This window comes from Gossypium hirsutum, chromosome A03 (genome assembly GCF_007990345.1).
Source record: "Gossypium hirsutum isolate 1008001.06 chromosome A03, Gossypium_hirsutum_v2.1, whole genome shotgun sequence".
In the NCBI taxonomy this organism is placed as follows: Eukaryota; Viridiplantae; Streptophyta; class Magnoliopsida; order Malvales; family Malvaceae; genus Gossypium; species Gossypium hirsutum.
This window is the reverse complement of record NC_053426.1, coordinates 21,956,407-21,970,599: the sequence shown is the minus strand read 5'-3', so window position 1 is coordinate 21,970,599 and position 14,193 is coordinate 21,956,407. Positions and strand designations below refer to the sequence as shown.

At 34.2% G+C, this 14,193-nt stretch overlaps 1 long non-coding RNA gene and 1 pseudogene across 1 annotated transcript; both read left to right on the top strand.

Moving 5' to 3' along the window:
• The first annotated feature begins 5,733 nt into the window (after nucleotides 1–5,733).
• LOC107887797 (agamous-like MADS-box protein AGL80) lies at nucleotides 5,734–6,273 on the top strand (annotated as a pseudogene).
• Nucleotides 6,274–11,156: 4,883 nt separating this feature from the next.
• Nucleotides 11,157–13,727, top strand: LOC107887035 (uncharacterized). The gene is made up of 3 exons (XR_001680968.2): nucleotides 11,157–11,699; nucleotides 11,768–11,869; nucleotides 13,459–13,727. It is a non-coding gene; the product is annotated as an uncharacterized lncRNA (long non-coding RNA).
• Nucleotides 13,728–14,193: the final 466 nt, after the last annotated feature.

Sequence of the window (14,193 nt, the reverse complement as noted above, 5' to 3'; positions counted from 1 at the left end):
CTCGAATGACACCCTTGAATAACTTTGCCCCATTGGACTAGAGTTGGTTCGTAACCGAACCTCGGCCCCTAGAACTAGTATTGGGCCTAGCGGCCCTCTCTAAAATTTGTAGCATGGCTTGGGACAGTGCGTCGTTCCTAGTCGCACGATCATGAGACCCAGACCCAATCTCTGTTGCAAGTGATACTAGTGTCTCGCTAGTATCCAAATTCGAAATAGTATCAGATGCCAATGACTCAACTCGAGCCCCTCTACGGCCTCGACCACAACATCTAGTACCCCGTCCACGAGTACCACGTGTGCTCATTGTAATTTCAAATTTTATTTGTATTAACAGTTTTATGCATCAGTTACAGTTTCAATATTTATTAACAGATATTTTATGCAGTACAGTATCAAAATGTTCAAAGTCGGTTATCGCGAGTAGTAGTCTCACTACAGTTTTCAGTGTAATATACTACCTAAAGTAGTTTCAATATATTCTAATCATATTTTTAGACAATTTTAAATAGAGTTTCAGAGAACTTACAGGATCTGCGCCGGAGACTCAGTGTACCAGATACTTATTTCAAAAATATTTCAAATTATTTACAAATCATTTATTTAAAACCAATATTTAAAACCCAAATTCACAGTCAATTTTTGCAAACTAGCTCTGATACCACTAAATATAATACTCTAAACTCGGCCTGAATATTATGGCCAAATCTGGCAATGTCATATGAGTGTGTTTTTGAAAATGCATTGACCTTAAAATCGTCCAATAATTAATTTTACCTAGTTCAGGAAAACATGTTCTATTTGATTTGATTCAAACATCTCTTTTACGCGGAAGTTTTTGAAACCCAAATAATTAATTTAGGGTAAAATCATTTTTATTTAAGAAAACCTTAGTTTTTAGGAAAACCGTGTTTTGATGAGTTGTAGTTTTAAATAATCACAAAACCCTAATATTTCCTGAACTAAAACCAAACAGTCCAAGTCCATAATTACATCAAAAACCCCAAATAAGTAATAAAAACTAGATGTAATAAAAAAGAAATAGTCTAAAAATTTATGTGTAGCCACCCTCGAGTCCTCTGCTTCACCGATCCTTCAAGTCTAGGGATTACCTACACAGTTTAAACAAAATAAAAAGGGTGAGTTTTTGCAACTCAATGTGTAATCCCAAAAGAAAACATGCATACATGCATATATTAGCTCATAATCATAATCAGTCTAGGTCGGAGCCCCTTACAGAAATCATTATAGGCGTTAGCCCACACAGACGCAGAATCAGATATATAAATATTAAGGCCTTGGCCCATCTCAGATACAATATGCAGAACAGAACAGATTAAACAGAGTCCTACCCACCAACCTCTACACACCAACTCCGTCTAACCCTACACACCATGTGGGGATAAATTGACCCACCCATCCCTACACATCATGTTGTACCGAATGTAGCACATAATCAGATAGTTGTAGCTGTGCTGCCAGATATAAGGCTTAGGAGCCTTTCAGAATACTTCCTCCATATACATTAACCCAACCCCGATGCAATGCAGCATACATTACATGACATGCAAATATGCAATTATCAGATCATACAAACAAATCAGTGAGCATGTCTAGACACGTATAAAAACATAGTCAAATCATGAAATCAGAGATCATGTAACTCTCACCGACCCCACAATAGGTCCTAGTCGACTTGGGTAACTCAAGCAACCTTTCAAAGTGTGGTCTGCCCGTTTGGGCTCACATGCCCATGTGGCCCACACGGCATCACACGACCTGGCCTCGAATTTCACACACCTGTGTGGTATACCTGTATGAGCCCACATGCTCGTGTAGCCCACACGACCCAATTGGTTGAGCCCTATCTCACACACGGCCTCATTAGCCATCACACGGCCGTGTCATGCACCCGTGTCTTGCACGCACGGCCTGGCTCGTCAATCACATGCTCGTTTACTGCCACACGGCCTACTACACGGGCGACCACACCCCTATGTGGCATCAACAGATTCATTTTTTAGCTTTCACCGATCTCATTTTTTGTGTTTTCAGGTACACACCTGGTTCAATTTTGATGCCAAAACCAAACCTATAATCAAACATGCTTTACTCAGTTAATCCCTTAAACGATCGAATTAAACCAAAACCCCAAAACATATTAGACACTTTCTAAGCATAAAACCCTTACCTTGCGAACCATGAATGCTCCCCACTATGATCTGAAACTAGAACAGCTTCTCACACCAGATTTTTGGCTGTCAAACAGTTAACAAAAAGAAAACCCAATTATCATCTTAAAAACCATAACTTCAAGGCACCAAAACCACTTACTGAAACTACACCAACACACTCCTCGACACAAGAGAAAATTAATACTCAAGAATGGGAAAGGACAAAAAGAAAAATGGAGAGTTTTAGGAGAATTTCAGCAGAAAAAATGGAAAAAGTGAACTAAAAAAAATATTTTGGAGAAAAAAAATGAAAATTGATAACTTCCCCCCCCCCAAATCCTTGATTATCTCCACTACTCAGAATTTCGGTCCAATTGAAATTCTAACAGGCCATCAAACCAAAAATTAAACTCTCTGGCTCGTGCAGGGATTCGAACTCCATACCCCCAACACACCAGCACACACATCCTAATCACTAGACCAGCAAGCCCATTCAGATATGAAATTACAAATAGTTTAATACAAGCCTGTTAACTAGAAGTTAAGGCTTAATTCAGGAAAAGCCAAATTTTTCCAAATGAGAGGCTTGAACTTGGGACCTCTCACACACACCCAGAACACTTAACCACTGAACCAGATACACAGTTGTGTCATTTAATCGCAAAATTAGAAACATAAAATTCAGGGTGTTACATGCTCAGTTTAGTCCCGGACCACTTTCAAAGCATGTTTCAAGCCTCGTAGGCTCGTATTAAATACTTTATGGTTGAATGAGAATGGTTTTAATTTGGATGAAAAATTACGACCTGAAATTGTATGTTTGCTCACTTTGTAAGTCCAGTAATGCCTCGTATCTTGTTCCGGCATTGAATACGGGTAAGGGGTGTTACAAAACTAGCCCATTTCTTCTCACGTTTTTCTTTCCTTTTCTTTTGTTTCTCTTTTTGAGTTTTCTTTTTCTTTTATTTCTTTTCTGTTGGTTTTTACTTGCTGCCACTTCATTTTTCCTTTTTGATTGTGCTTGCTGTTCATTCTTTCATTGTATTTCAAAGTGGTATAAGTTTCGTCAAACTATTTCTATTTTTTTGCTTTGACATCATTTCTTGAATAAGGTAAGTGTTGTCCTAATGCTTAATCCTTGTTCTTAGTAAAGTTAATTGTTCTTGTGGTTTTGGTCAGAAGAAGGGTGTGAGAATCAAAATCCTTCAACAGGGTAGTGGCCATTTTTGGGCATTGTGTCTGTAAAGTAAGTATTCAAATGTCATTTAGGGTTTGATTTTTAGTTTAGAAGTGTTAATCTTGTGAAATCTTGAGTAATTCATGTTTTTTAATCGATACATTTTGGATGACGTATGTAAGATCCATAGTGCGTTATCATGTGATTTATCAGAAATATCACCAATTGTATGAACCAACCCAAAAAACCTGATTGAAACTCGAAAAAGCTTGAAAATAGGGGTTGTTTTTGAAGCTGTCGAGCGTCACACGGCCATATGGTAAGTCATATAACAGACCCTGTGCACCACATGGTCGTCTGGTTGGCCCTATGGAGCACAAGGTCGTGTGTGATTACACGGCCTAAATAGGTAGGATGTGTGGACCACACGAACTGGCTTATTGGGCTGTGTGGGCCACATGACCATATGAACACTTTTTAGCCAATTTGAAGGCTCAACTAAGGGCCGGTTAAAGGACTCAAAAATTTGATCCGTGGGCATTTTTGTAGGCCTATAAAAGTGGAAAAATTTGGTATGTTACACATGAGTAAGCCTAGAAATCACGTTAAGTAAGCTTTGCTTTTTATAAGTTATGTGTTATGTTATGCTCTGTAAATATATGTTTAGATATGCATGCCATGCTACCTATATGATACATATGTATATTAACATGATTATGCATATGCACTGGGGTAGTTATTGATATGATGGAGGAAGTGTAATCTGGCAGTTCTACTACAATTCTGGCAATTAAACTGTAATTTCTATCTGGTAGCTCAACTACACATTTATGAGTGGCATACCACCACATACCAGTTTGGTTGGATGGATAGACTCCTGTACTCCTAATTGGTGTGTAGCAAATGGGGGGTACGATTTACTCTGATATGTTATACGTTCTGAAAATATGAAAATGATATATGTTCTCAAAATATGAAAATGATATATGTTCTAGATATATGAAAATTTTGATATGATATTTGCATATGAGAATTCTATAAGTAAAATTTTGCATGTGAGCCAAGTCACACACTAGGCTTCTAGCTCACTCGTTTGTTTTGTTTCATTCCAGGTGATCCTCAGACTTAGGATTGGGCAGCGATTTTGGAGCTCAGCTCAAACATTTTGGTTTAAAATATGTTTTGGGTCAAATTACGGACTTTTGGACTTTTAATTTTGTTTTGGAACTTTCATTTTTATTTTGGTATTTATTTTGTAAATATGCTATTTACAATCAGGAATTTTAATCAAGACAATATAATTAACAAGATACTATGGTTTTATAAGACAAAAATCTCAACATGTTTTGGTTATTCATATAGCAAAAAAAAGCTGCTACACTTAGTCTAGCTGGCATACCTATGATCTCTCTGTAATTATTGTGATAAAATTAAAATGTTCACCAAATTTATAATAAAAAAAGTACTACACATTATTACATTTCTTAGTTAACAATTTACACTACTTAAATACCAAACACTGTAACATAGTAATTATATAACTTCTACTTATCACTTATGTATTATAATATTATTTTCTACCTTTTTTTAATTTTTTGAAACAATGTTATTCATCTTTTTTTTAACAAATAAATATTTTTTTTTGTTTTTATATGTTTTATTACCATCAATAACTAAACATTGCCATGGTGCACATGCATGTATGGTATGTGTGAACACTTGCCTTTTATATACTTACATATACGTTATTTTTATCTGGAATTCCCATTTATAAATTAATATAGAAAATGTATATGATTTTTTTAAATATGGATAAAATATATTATTAGTCCTTCAATTTCTTTCGATTTAATGATTTAGCCCTCGTACTTCAAAAGCTAAAAATTCAATCCTTGTTCTTTTTCAATTTAAAAATCCTAGTCCCGTCAATATCATTATTTTTAGTTTTCGTTAAAATTTATGAACTTAACATGATTATTTTCTGTCAATCATATACCAAGCCACATGAGGACGACTTAATCAACCTGCCAAATTGATAAATTTTGATGGAAAATACTTGCAATTTTAATTATTAGACGGATATTTTTAAATAAAAGAGTTAGAGAACTTAATTTTTAACTTGATAAGTACAATGGCTAAATCTCAAATTTTGTTTGTACAAAGGACTAGCAATATATTTTTTATTTTACCAAATTGATAAATTTTGTATTGCATTATAGTGTTATATTCTATATTCCAAAATTATTGGCTATTATTGTCATTTAATTTGAGAAGATTTCCACTCCCTTCACTTCTATATAAAGCATCCATTCATTGTTTAGGTAAGTAATACGTAAGAAAAAGAAAAAAAACATTCAAATCTCCCTCTTTGATTTGCAAGCCATGATAAGGAAGAAGGTTAAGCTTGTTTATATCACCAATGATTCATCAAGGAAAGCCACCTATAAGAAAAGAATCAAGGTTTTGATGAAAAAGATGAGTGAGTTGAGTACCCTTTGTGGGATCAACACTTGTGCTATCATGTATAGTCCTTATGAATCCCAACTCAAGGTCTGGCCATCCCCCATAGGAGGCCAACAAGTGCTCTCCAAGTTCTAGATGATCCTTGAGATGGAACAAAGAAAGAATATGGTGAAACAAGAGAGTTTTCTCTCCCAAAGGACTGTCAAAGTAGTGGAACAGCTTAAAAAACATTGCAAGGACAACCAGGAAAAAAAGATGATTCAAGTCATGTTTAATAACATTTGTGGTAAATGGGTCATCCATGGATTCAACTTTAAGGACATAAATGATCTCAACTTGTTGCTCGATGAAAAACTGAGTAATATTGACAAGAGGATGGATGCATTTACTATGACACCCCTTTACACTCTAGGGGCATAGTCATCATCGTCCTCATCTATGGTTGCACTTTCACTGATGACGATGGTAATGCCCAAAGCGATGCCTAGGACAAGTACGGAGGACATCTTTCCATCGGATGTGAATAACATGGATCCAATGAAGAGGCAGCAATGGATCATGGAGTTGATGAGCAAAAACAACAACAACAATCCTCAAACTCATGTGGGAGGCGTTGAGATGATGTTCCAGTTTGGTGACAACATTAACCCTAACAATGGCCATTAAACCAATACTTTTTTCCCTTAGGAGAAATGAGAGATCATTTGAGTTATCTTTTTAATTTTATTATAGTCTTTGATCCAAAGGTATTTTGTCAGTTTATGTTATGATGGTGTTGTGTTTTTTAGCTTTGCTGATAGATCACAATCTTTTCCTTTGATCTAAAGCACCTATATCATGTTCCTTTTTAGCATTCAAACATTATGTTTGTTGTTTTAATTGAGAGTCATGTTATTAGCCTAATTTAAAGAGTTTTTATTTTTATCTTTTAAATCTTTTATGCTTGAATCTTATTTTCTTCAATGAAAAAAAATTAAGTTCTTAAGATATGTTAGCTATAGATGTTGTAGATACTCAATTTTGGTTACTAATATTTACCTTTTCTTTGAAGTAAAAAATATTATATTTCAGGAATTTTGTTACCAAGTGTATCTCTTTCGGAGCAACAACTCTTGTTCAGAATAGTTGTTGCTCAAAGAATAACTATGTCCATAATAACTATGTTCAAAATAGGGCTTTAGTTAGAACAATTATCATCAAGTGTTGTTATTTGAGAACAACTCTTATTGAGAATAACTAAAGTTCAAAACAACTATTATTTAGAATAATGGCGTTGCAAGAAAACTTTTGTTTAGAAAAACCATTGTTTGGAACAACCTGTATCTCAAACAATTGTGTTTTTCTGGAACTAAGAAAAGCATCACTATAGTCTCACTCGTTTCCAAATTAACATTTCCCATAGAGAAGGACTCAATTTGAGTCACCCGACAACAACCACCAAACCTTAGCGTACCATGACCATGCGAACCGCTTAAACTCATTTTACTTATCTACAGTTCAAAAGTCTAAAGTTTAGCTTAGGTTATTAAAAATCCTAGGTCTAATGTTTAGCAAAAGTGCATAGTTATCTTAAAGTAGAGAATGTTTTATTTTATAATTTCTTCAGTTTATCAGTATAACTAAAGTAGCTAAAGTGTAAGTAACCAGAATATAAGTAACTTACTTGGATCAACGTCGGAGACTCAGATTCTCTTTTTTATAAGTTCAAGTATCAAAGTTTAATCAAAATTTGAAAATCAAAATTAAAACAATTTTGAACCCAAAAATCACAGCCCAAGTTTTAAACCTAGGCTCTTATACCACTAAATGTAACACCCCAAACCCGGCCTAGATGTTATGATCGAATATGGAGAAATTACATTAGTTTGTTTAAAAACCCAGAATTTGAAATCTAGCTTTAGAAATCATGTGACTCAAAAATACTACTTTTCACAATACTCTCACATGTTATTGAGAAAATCACATGTGCATAACTTATTTATTTTATGGAAAAGCACTTAATTTGACACTTAATTTTGTAGCAGAAATTTCAGAGTTGATATCTTGTAAATCGTGTTTTCAATAAGTGAAAACATATAATTTTGCTGATTAAGCATTTCAAAAACTTTCATTTTTAAGCTTTTGTAAAACTCATATCAAATTTGTAGCGGAAAACCCATAGCTCACTAATTTTGAAAATCAAACATTTATTTAAATTGGAAGAAATTGTGCATAAACTTAAACTAAATAAGAAAATCCAAAATTAAACCCGAAAATTTATCCACAAATTCAAAAGTTTGAAAAGTTCAATTATTAATAAATCAAGCCATCTTATGCGAGAAAACCAGTCTAAGTTTCCAAATGCTACCCACTCCTAATTCTATTGATTACCTAAAAAGTTAGAATAATTGGGTGAGCTTACAAGCTTAGTGTGTAACTCAACCCAAAAAAATAGAAAAAAATCAAATACAATAACAGTTACAGAAATAAATGCAATTTAGATACATATACAATCTTAGTTTCAGATACGGATACAATTTTATACACAAAACCCGATGCAGATACAATTACAGATGCAAATGCTTAAACAAAAATATATCCTAGCCCCATCCGCTACACATCATCTTTTTCCCACCAATCACACAAAATAAGGTAACGATTACCCATCCAACCCTACACATCTATAAGTGAGCTTATGTCACTTTTCAAAATAGCATAGTCAAGTTGCCAGAATCAAACAGTCTGGACAAGCCACTAGATTAGATATGTGGTTATACCGCGAATTAAGTCATCCTGGGTTGCCTGGCATGTAACACCCTATACTCGCCCCGATCTTCGAGTCTGAGTAACAGGACGCTACACTAACGTCACACCATCACACATTACACCACGTCTCATTAGCATACAAACATCATCACAATTAATTAATTATAGGAGTTTTAAGTCTAAAGTACCCTAGGTGATGTTTAAATTACTAAACATACATTAAAAGACCTTATTAAAAGTTAGAAGCATGCTTAAAGACCACTTAACAAAAATTGCCAAACAAATCACGTAGGTATCGATACACACTCTCAGGTATCAATATTTCTCATACTGGTACCGATATTGTTTAGAAAATCAGTACCTTTTTAGCATTTTGTTTCTCTGCAAAAATTAAAATCTAGTAATTTATCGATACAATTCAAAAAGCATCTATATTTTTACCTCCAGTATCGATGCTTGAGAATTGGTATTGATACCAAATTAATCTATTGACTTCCTACACATACGAATTAATATGGAGGTATTGATACTAAATATCCAATTATCGATAACTCTACAAAAAAAACACTAAGGCTCTGTATGTTTGCCAGTAAAATATTTTCCGAAAAATCATTTCTGGAAAATGATTTACTTTTCTGGAAATGGTTTACTTTTCTAGTGTTTGGATGAATCTGTGTAAAATATTTTCTATTATTTGACCGATTTCCTGAAAATATTTTCCGGAAAAGCTATTTTTACATATATTAATAAATTTATTATGTATATATATTAATAAATCCATATTTTAAATTGTTTCTACATATATTGTAATGATTTATTTATAAATAAATAAATCAAATTAAATATAAAATAATACTCAATTATTATGCTAGAATATTTGTAACGATCCAAATTTTATGGATATCGGAAAAGTGTATTTTCGGGTCTTCGTTTCTAAAAAATAGATTTAAAAATACTTATTAGAAATATTTACGAAATTAATTATAAGGTTAATTAGATTGTGAATAGATGAATTAAGGGTAATTAGGAAAAAAGACTAAATTGAATAATGGGTAAAAGTTGAAGCATAGATAATAGAAAGTAAAAAGGACCAAAATGGCAAATATACCATTTAGCATAAGTTGAGGCGGCATATGAAGTAAAAATCTAACAGCGTGTTTGGTTCGCCGAATTACCCAATCCATTACGCCCCGATTACGCGCGTATTACATTACGCCCCTAATCCGGCGTTTGGTTCGCTGTATTAGCCATTACGCGCGTATTACATTACGCCCCTAATCCCCAAATTCCCGTGTTTTACAATCCGTTCCCAAATCGTTGTATTAGCCATTACGCCCGGCCTCCCTCCCCATCTCTCTGTTTTACCCTCCCTCCCTACCCGACCCTCTCCTCTTCCGTCCTAATCATTTTCTCCTCCCATTTCCCACTGATTCCGTTGATTAATCTGTCGTCATCGTTTCTTCTCGTCTCGGCATCAAATTTCCCTTCCCCATTTCCTCCCAACACTATCTGCTCCGCACACCAAAACCCTCTCTTTTTCTCTTCAATATATTCACAAAATTGGAAATTCTAGCAGCAGCAGCAGCCAAAACAGTAACCAGCAGCAGCCCCTCTTTCTTCTCTTTCTTTCGATTTCACACTTCTCATAAATGGAACATTTCAATCAGAAAATGGAAAAGAGAAATCAGTTGCATGAGAAGGAAATTACTAAGGTTGTTGGTTTGCATATTTAACTGGGTTAATCTTAGAAATTTTGAGGGAGAAAACTTGTGACATAATGCAGACTATTAGTTAGAACAGGAACTATGTTTGGTGATACCCTCTGAGAGTAGTAATTTTTGGTAATAGAGAGGATGGTTAAGCAGTACAACTTTCGATTATGACTGCAGGAGGGTCTGACTAGGACATTCATTAAACATTGGCTTAGGACTAATAACTATTTGTGTGCAAGAAGGTAGAAATATTTGTTAGTAAGACTTCTTAAAAATTGGATGTAGGGTTAATAGTATTAAGAAAACTGTATTAGTTGTATGTTTGGTGCCGCCCTGGTCTGTGAATGGTGATTTGCTCTTTAGGTGGGGATTTTGATGATTACCTGATTTCGGTTTATGCCTGTTTTTGCAAGCAGCATTTTGGCATCTATGTTGAAGCTAGTAGCCAAAAGAATGGAGGCTTTATGCTTGGTAGCAGTTTTGAGTAGTATTGAAAATTTTAGAAGGGGACAAAGATAAACACATACACACACATCGTGTAGGTGCAAACCTAAGAAGAAGAATGAAGTTCCTCTAGCAAGTATCTTAGCCAAATAAGTCCACAGAAGAATGAGCCATAGCTGTGTAGCCTTATTTGCTACTTGGTCTTGCAACAAGGGCCTTCTTCTTAATCTTCCATGATAAAGATAGTTGTAGAGATATCTATCAATATCTTGAGGGTGGCAGTGAGTGTTATACAATTGATGACTATTTAGGTTGATCTGATGTATTTGAGAAGTATGTCGTAAATAAAAGTAATATGCTATGTTTACAACTGATGGGAAATTTTGAAGTTCAGTGATGTAATGAGGTCGGAAATTTTCATGTCAAGATAACCATGTAGCATTTCCAACTTTTTCTATAACGTATCAGCAACTAGGGCTGTTATTCTTTTATTTTAGTCATAACCTTGGTGTTTGTTATGGTCATTGTAATGTCATTGCAAAGGCCGATGCATAATTTGGCTCCTTTTAGAGTTTCTGATTGTACCGGATGCACATCTGCCTTTGGAACCTCGAGTCAAAATGAAATGTTATGATCTTTTCTTGCCCTAGATTATTGAAACCTGTCCGGATAACATGATTAACACCTACTTTTTAGATGCTTTAAGCTTGAACATGCTTTATTGTTCTTTCATAAAACCGCAAATTTGTTGCTCATGTCTCAGCAATAGATATGAAAAAATTTGGGACTTGTTTATGTGTAATTTCTTTTTCCTTTGAAAACTGTAAGTATAACTCTTAAAATTGCTTCTGTACCTCTATGTTTGAATAATTGAAATTGCATTTGCTAATTTTTGAACTCATTGATATTCTCTTCAGTGGCTCTCTAAAAACATTGGTAAGAAGGTGGATAAGTCAGCTCTCTCTAATGGATCTGCAATGACAGGTACACCGTTTCTTGTTCCAGGTTACTATTAATACTCATTGGGCTAATTTTTGTTTTCATTTGTGCAGATAAGAGTACATCAGCACCATCAGGTGTTCCGACTGCTTCTCTTAAAGTCCTTCGTCCAGATACATCTCAGATGGTGATTTATGATCCAAGGCAGCATCATGGTACAAGCTTTTGCTTGAGTAAAAATATATGCCTGTGATTTTTTCAATGGTATCCTATTTTTTTTAGCAACTTCATTGAGCCACGAATGGATGGAGTATCTCATTTTGTCATCTTGTTTAATTATGGTGTTGACTTGTTCATATACATTGGTCATTAGCAGTATTGAACTTGAAACTAAAGATATCCTTTGCGTAGACTTATGCAGTCATTTATGCATGAAATAGGCATATGATTCTGTAGAAAATTAGACCTCATTGCCTCAATAATCGTGTGGTTGTTTCCAATAGTTTTTTAGTTTCCTTTGCTACTTTAGGTTGTTGTCTTTGTTTTAATTAAAGTCTTATCTATTTGCTTTGGTCATTAGCGAGATTGCAATAGAAGCTTTCAAGAAGTCCTTTTTAGAGAATTATGTGGTCATCTGTGTATGAATATTCAAGCACTGCTTTGATGTGATTAACAAATTTACTCTTCTGATTCTTTCTAGTGAACATCTGATGTAATTTGACTTGGAAATGAAATTAACCAAAACTATTGTTATTCATGTAAGTGATACGGGAAATGAGAGCAATTAAAATGCTCCGTAGGTTTTGTTTGTCTGATCGAGCTCTTCATTCTTAGGTGAGGTCATATGGCTGATTCTGGGATTTATCTTATTAGATGGTCTTTGATGCACACTGGTGAATACGAAGGATTATGAGATGTGCATGCGCCCGAGTAATTTATAAATCAAGCCTAAATCATTGATCTATAAATAGCAAAGCAGTTTTACTTAAAACTATCATATATGTCCAGGAATATGCCTATTCATCTTTGTATAACTACCGTCGTGAATCTTGGAAATGTCAAACCAAATATGAGTATTAAGAGAAAAGAAATATAAAATGTATTAGAATGGTAAACGATAAAGAGAAAAGCTCAAGTTAGCCAAAGGGCCAGGCATTGAAAAGGAAAAGGAACCATAGAGATTCTCCAATTTTCAAAGTCAAGGGTGTTGGCTTAGAACGGGTCAAACATAAACATGTATCTCCTATGCTACTATTATGCGTTTAGAAGTGGTGACCCCTAACTAGCTTATAACTTTGTTGAAAACAGTATTGTATTAACTTCAAGAGAAATGATGCTGGGTGATCGTGTGGTGCAGTGTAGTTATATTTCCGTTTTCAATATATTAACTTCAATAAAAACGGTGCTGGTTGATCATGTGATGCGGTGCAGTTATACTCCTTGGTGTAACTTTTAAGGAATTATAGCTGTTAGGATTTTACGTTGTTTCTTTTTTCCATTCCCTTTTTTGTGTAATTTCCTCATCGAGATAGAAGAGGGAAGGTTTTGAGAGAGGCTGGGGTCGGATGTTTAAAATCTATATCTAATATGTACAACGAATTATTTTATTTTGCTGTTCTTTTGGGCTTGATAATGGCTTTAAAGGTCACCAGCTTTTAGCAGTTCTGCTCATTTACCTTCCGGCAATTGACATGACTTAGAGTGGCAAATGTTATGCTTTTACCTCTTATAACATTGAATTGTATGCTTGTTGAATCATATTGAAATGCTAGATACTTAACTGACTAAACTTGTTTGAATGTAGGAACTACAGTTCCATCAAACACCACTACTGCAATTCTTGCTGCTCCCAATTTGTCGAATCCCATGGCTACAGTTGTTGGTGCTGCTTCAAACCCATTAACCTATAATTTGTAGTTGAATTTGAATTATGATCCAAAATGCAACATATCAATGATGAAATACGGCGATGCATCTGCTTGAATTTCTCTGTCTAGTTGGCCTTTTAAGTCCCTTCTGATTTGGTATCCTTGGAAAATTATTTGTTTTGCACTCTTGGCATTTTAATATCATATTAGAATAACTAGTTTTTAACTTTGGAGTAATGATTCATTGTAATTTTACCCATTTTTATATATTTCTTTAATTTTTTAATTCATCACAAGGTTCATGCCATAGGGGCAAAGCTAAAATCAAAAAATAAAAAAGAACCTCATTGAGGAAGAAAATTCAGAGAATAAGGTAAGAAAACCAAAAAATATAGCAACTGAGAGAATATACAGAGCTATGTTTCTCCGACTCTTCATTTTGCTTGAAGTATCCCTTTTTTATACCCCTGTCAGAGTATTCATTTTTCTTAAAGTATTTGGTTTCAACACCCATGCCCGACGATGAAAGAACCTCTTTGAGAAAGTTATACAATAGATTTATTATATAAATTATTTTAAATTATATAAATTCATATAAGAAAATTTATTATCAATAATTTTATGAAATTATATCTTATTAAATTATATGTAATAATAATTATTTTAAATTA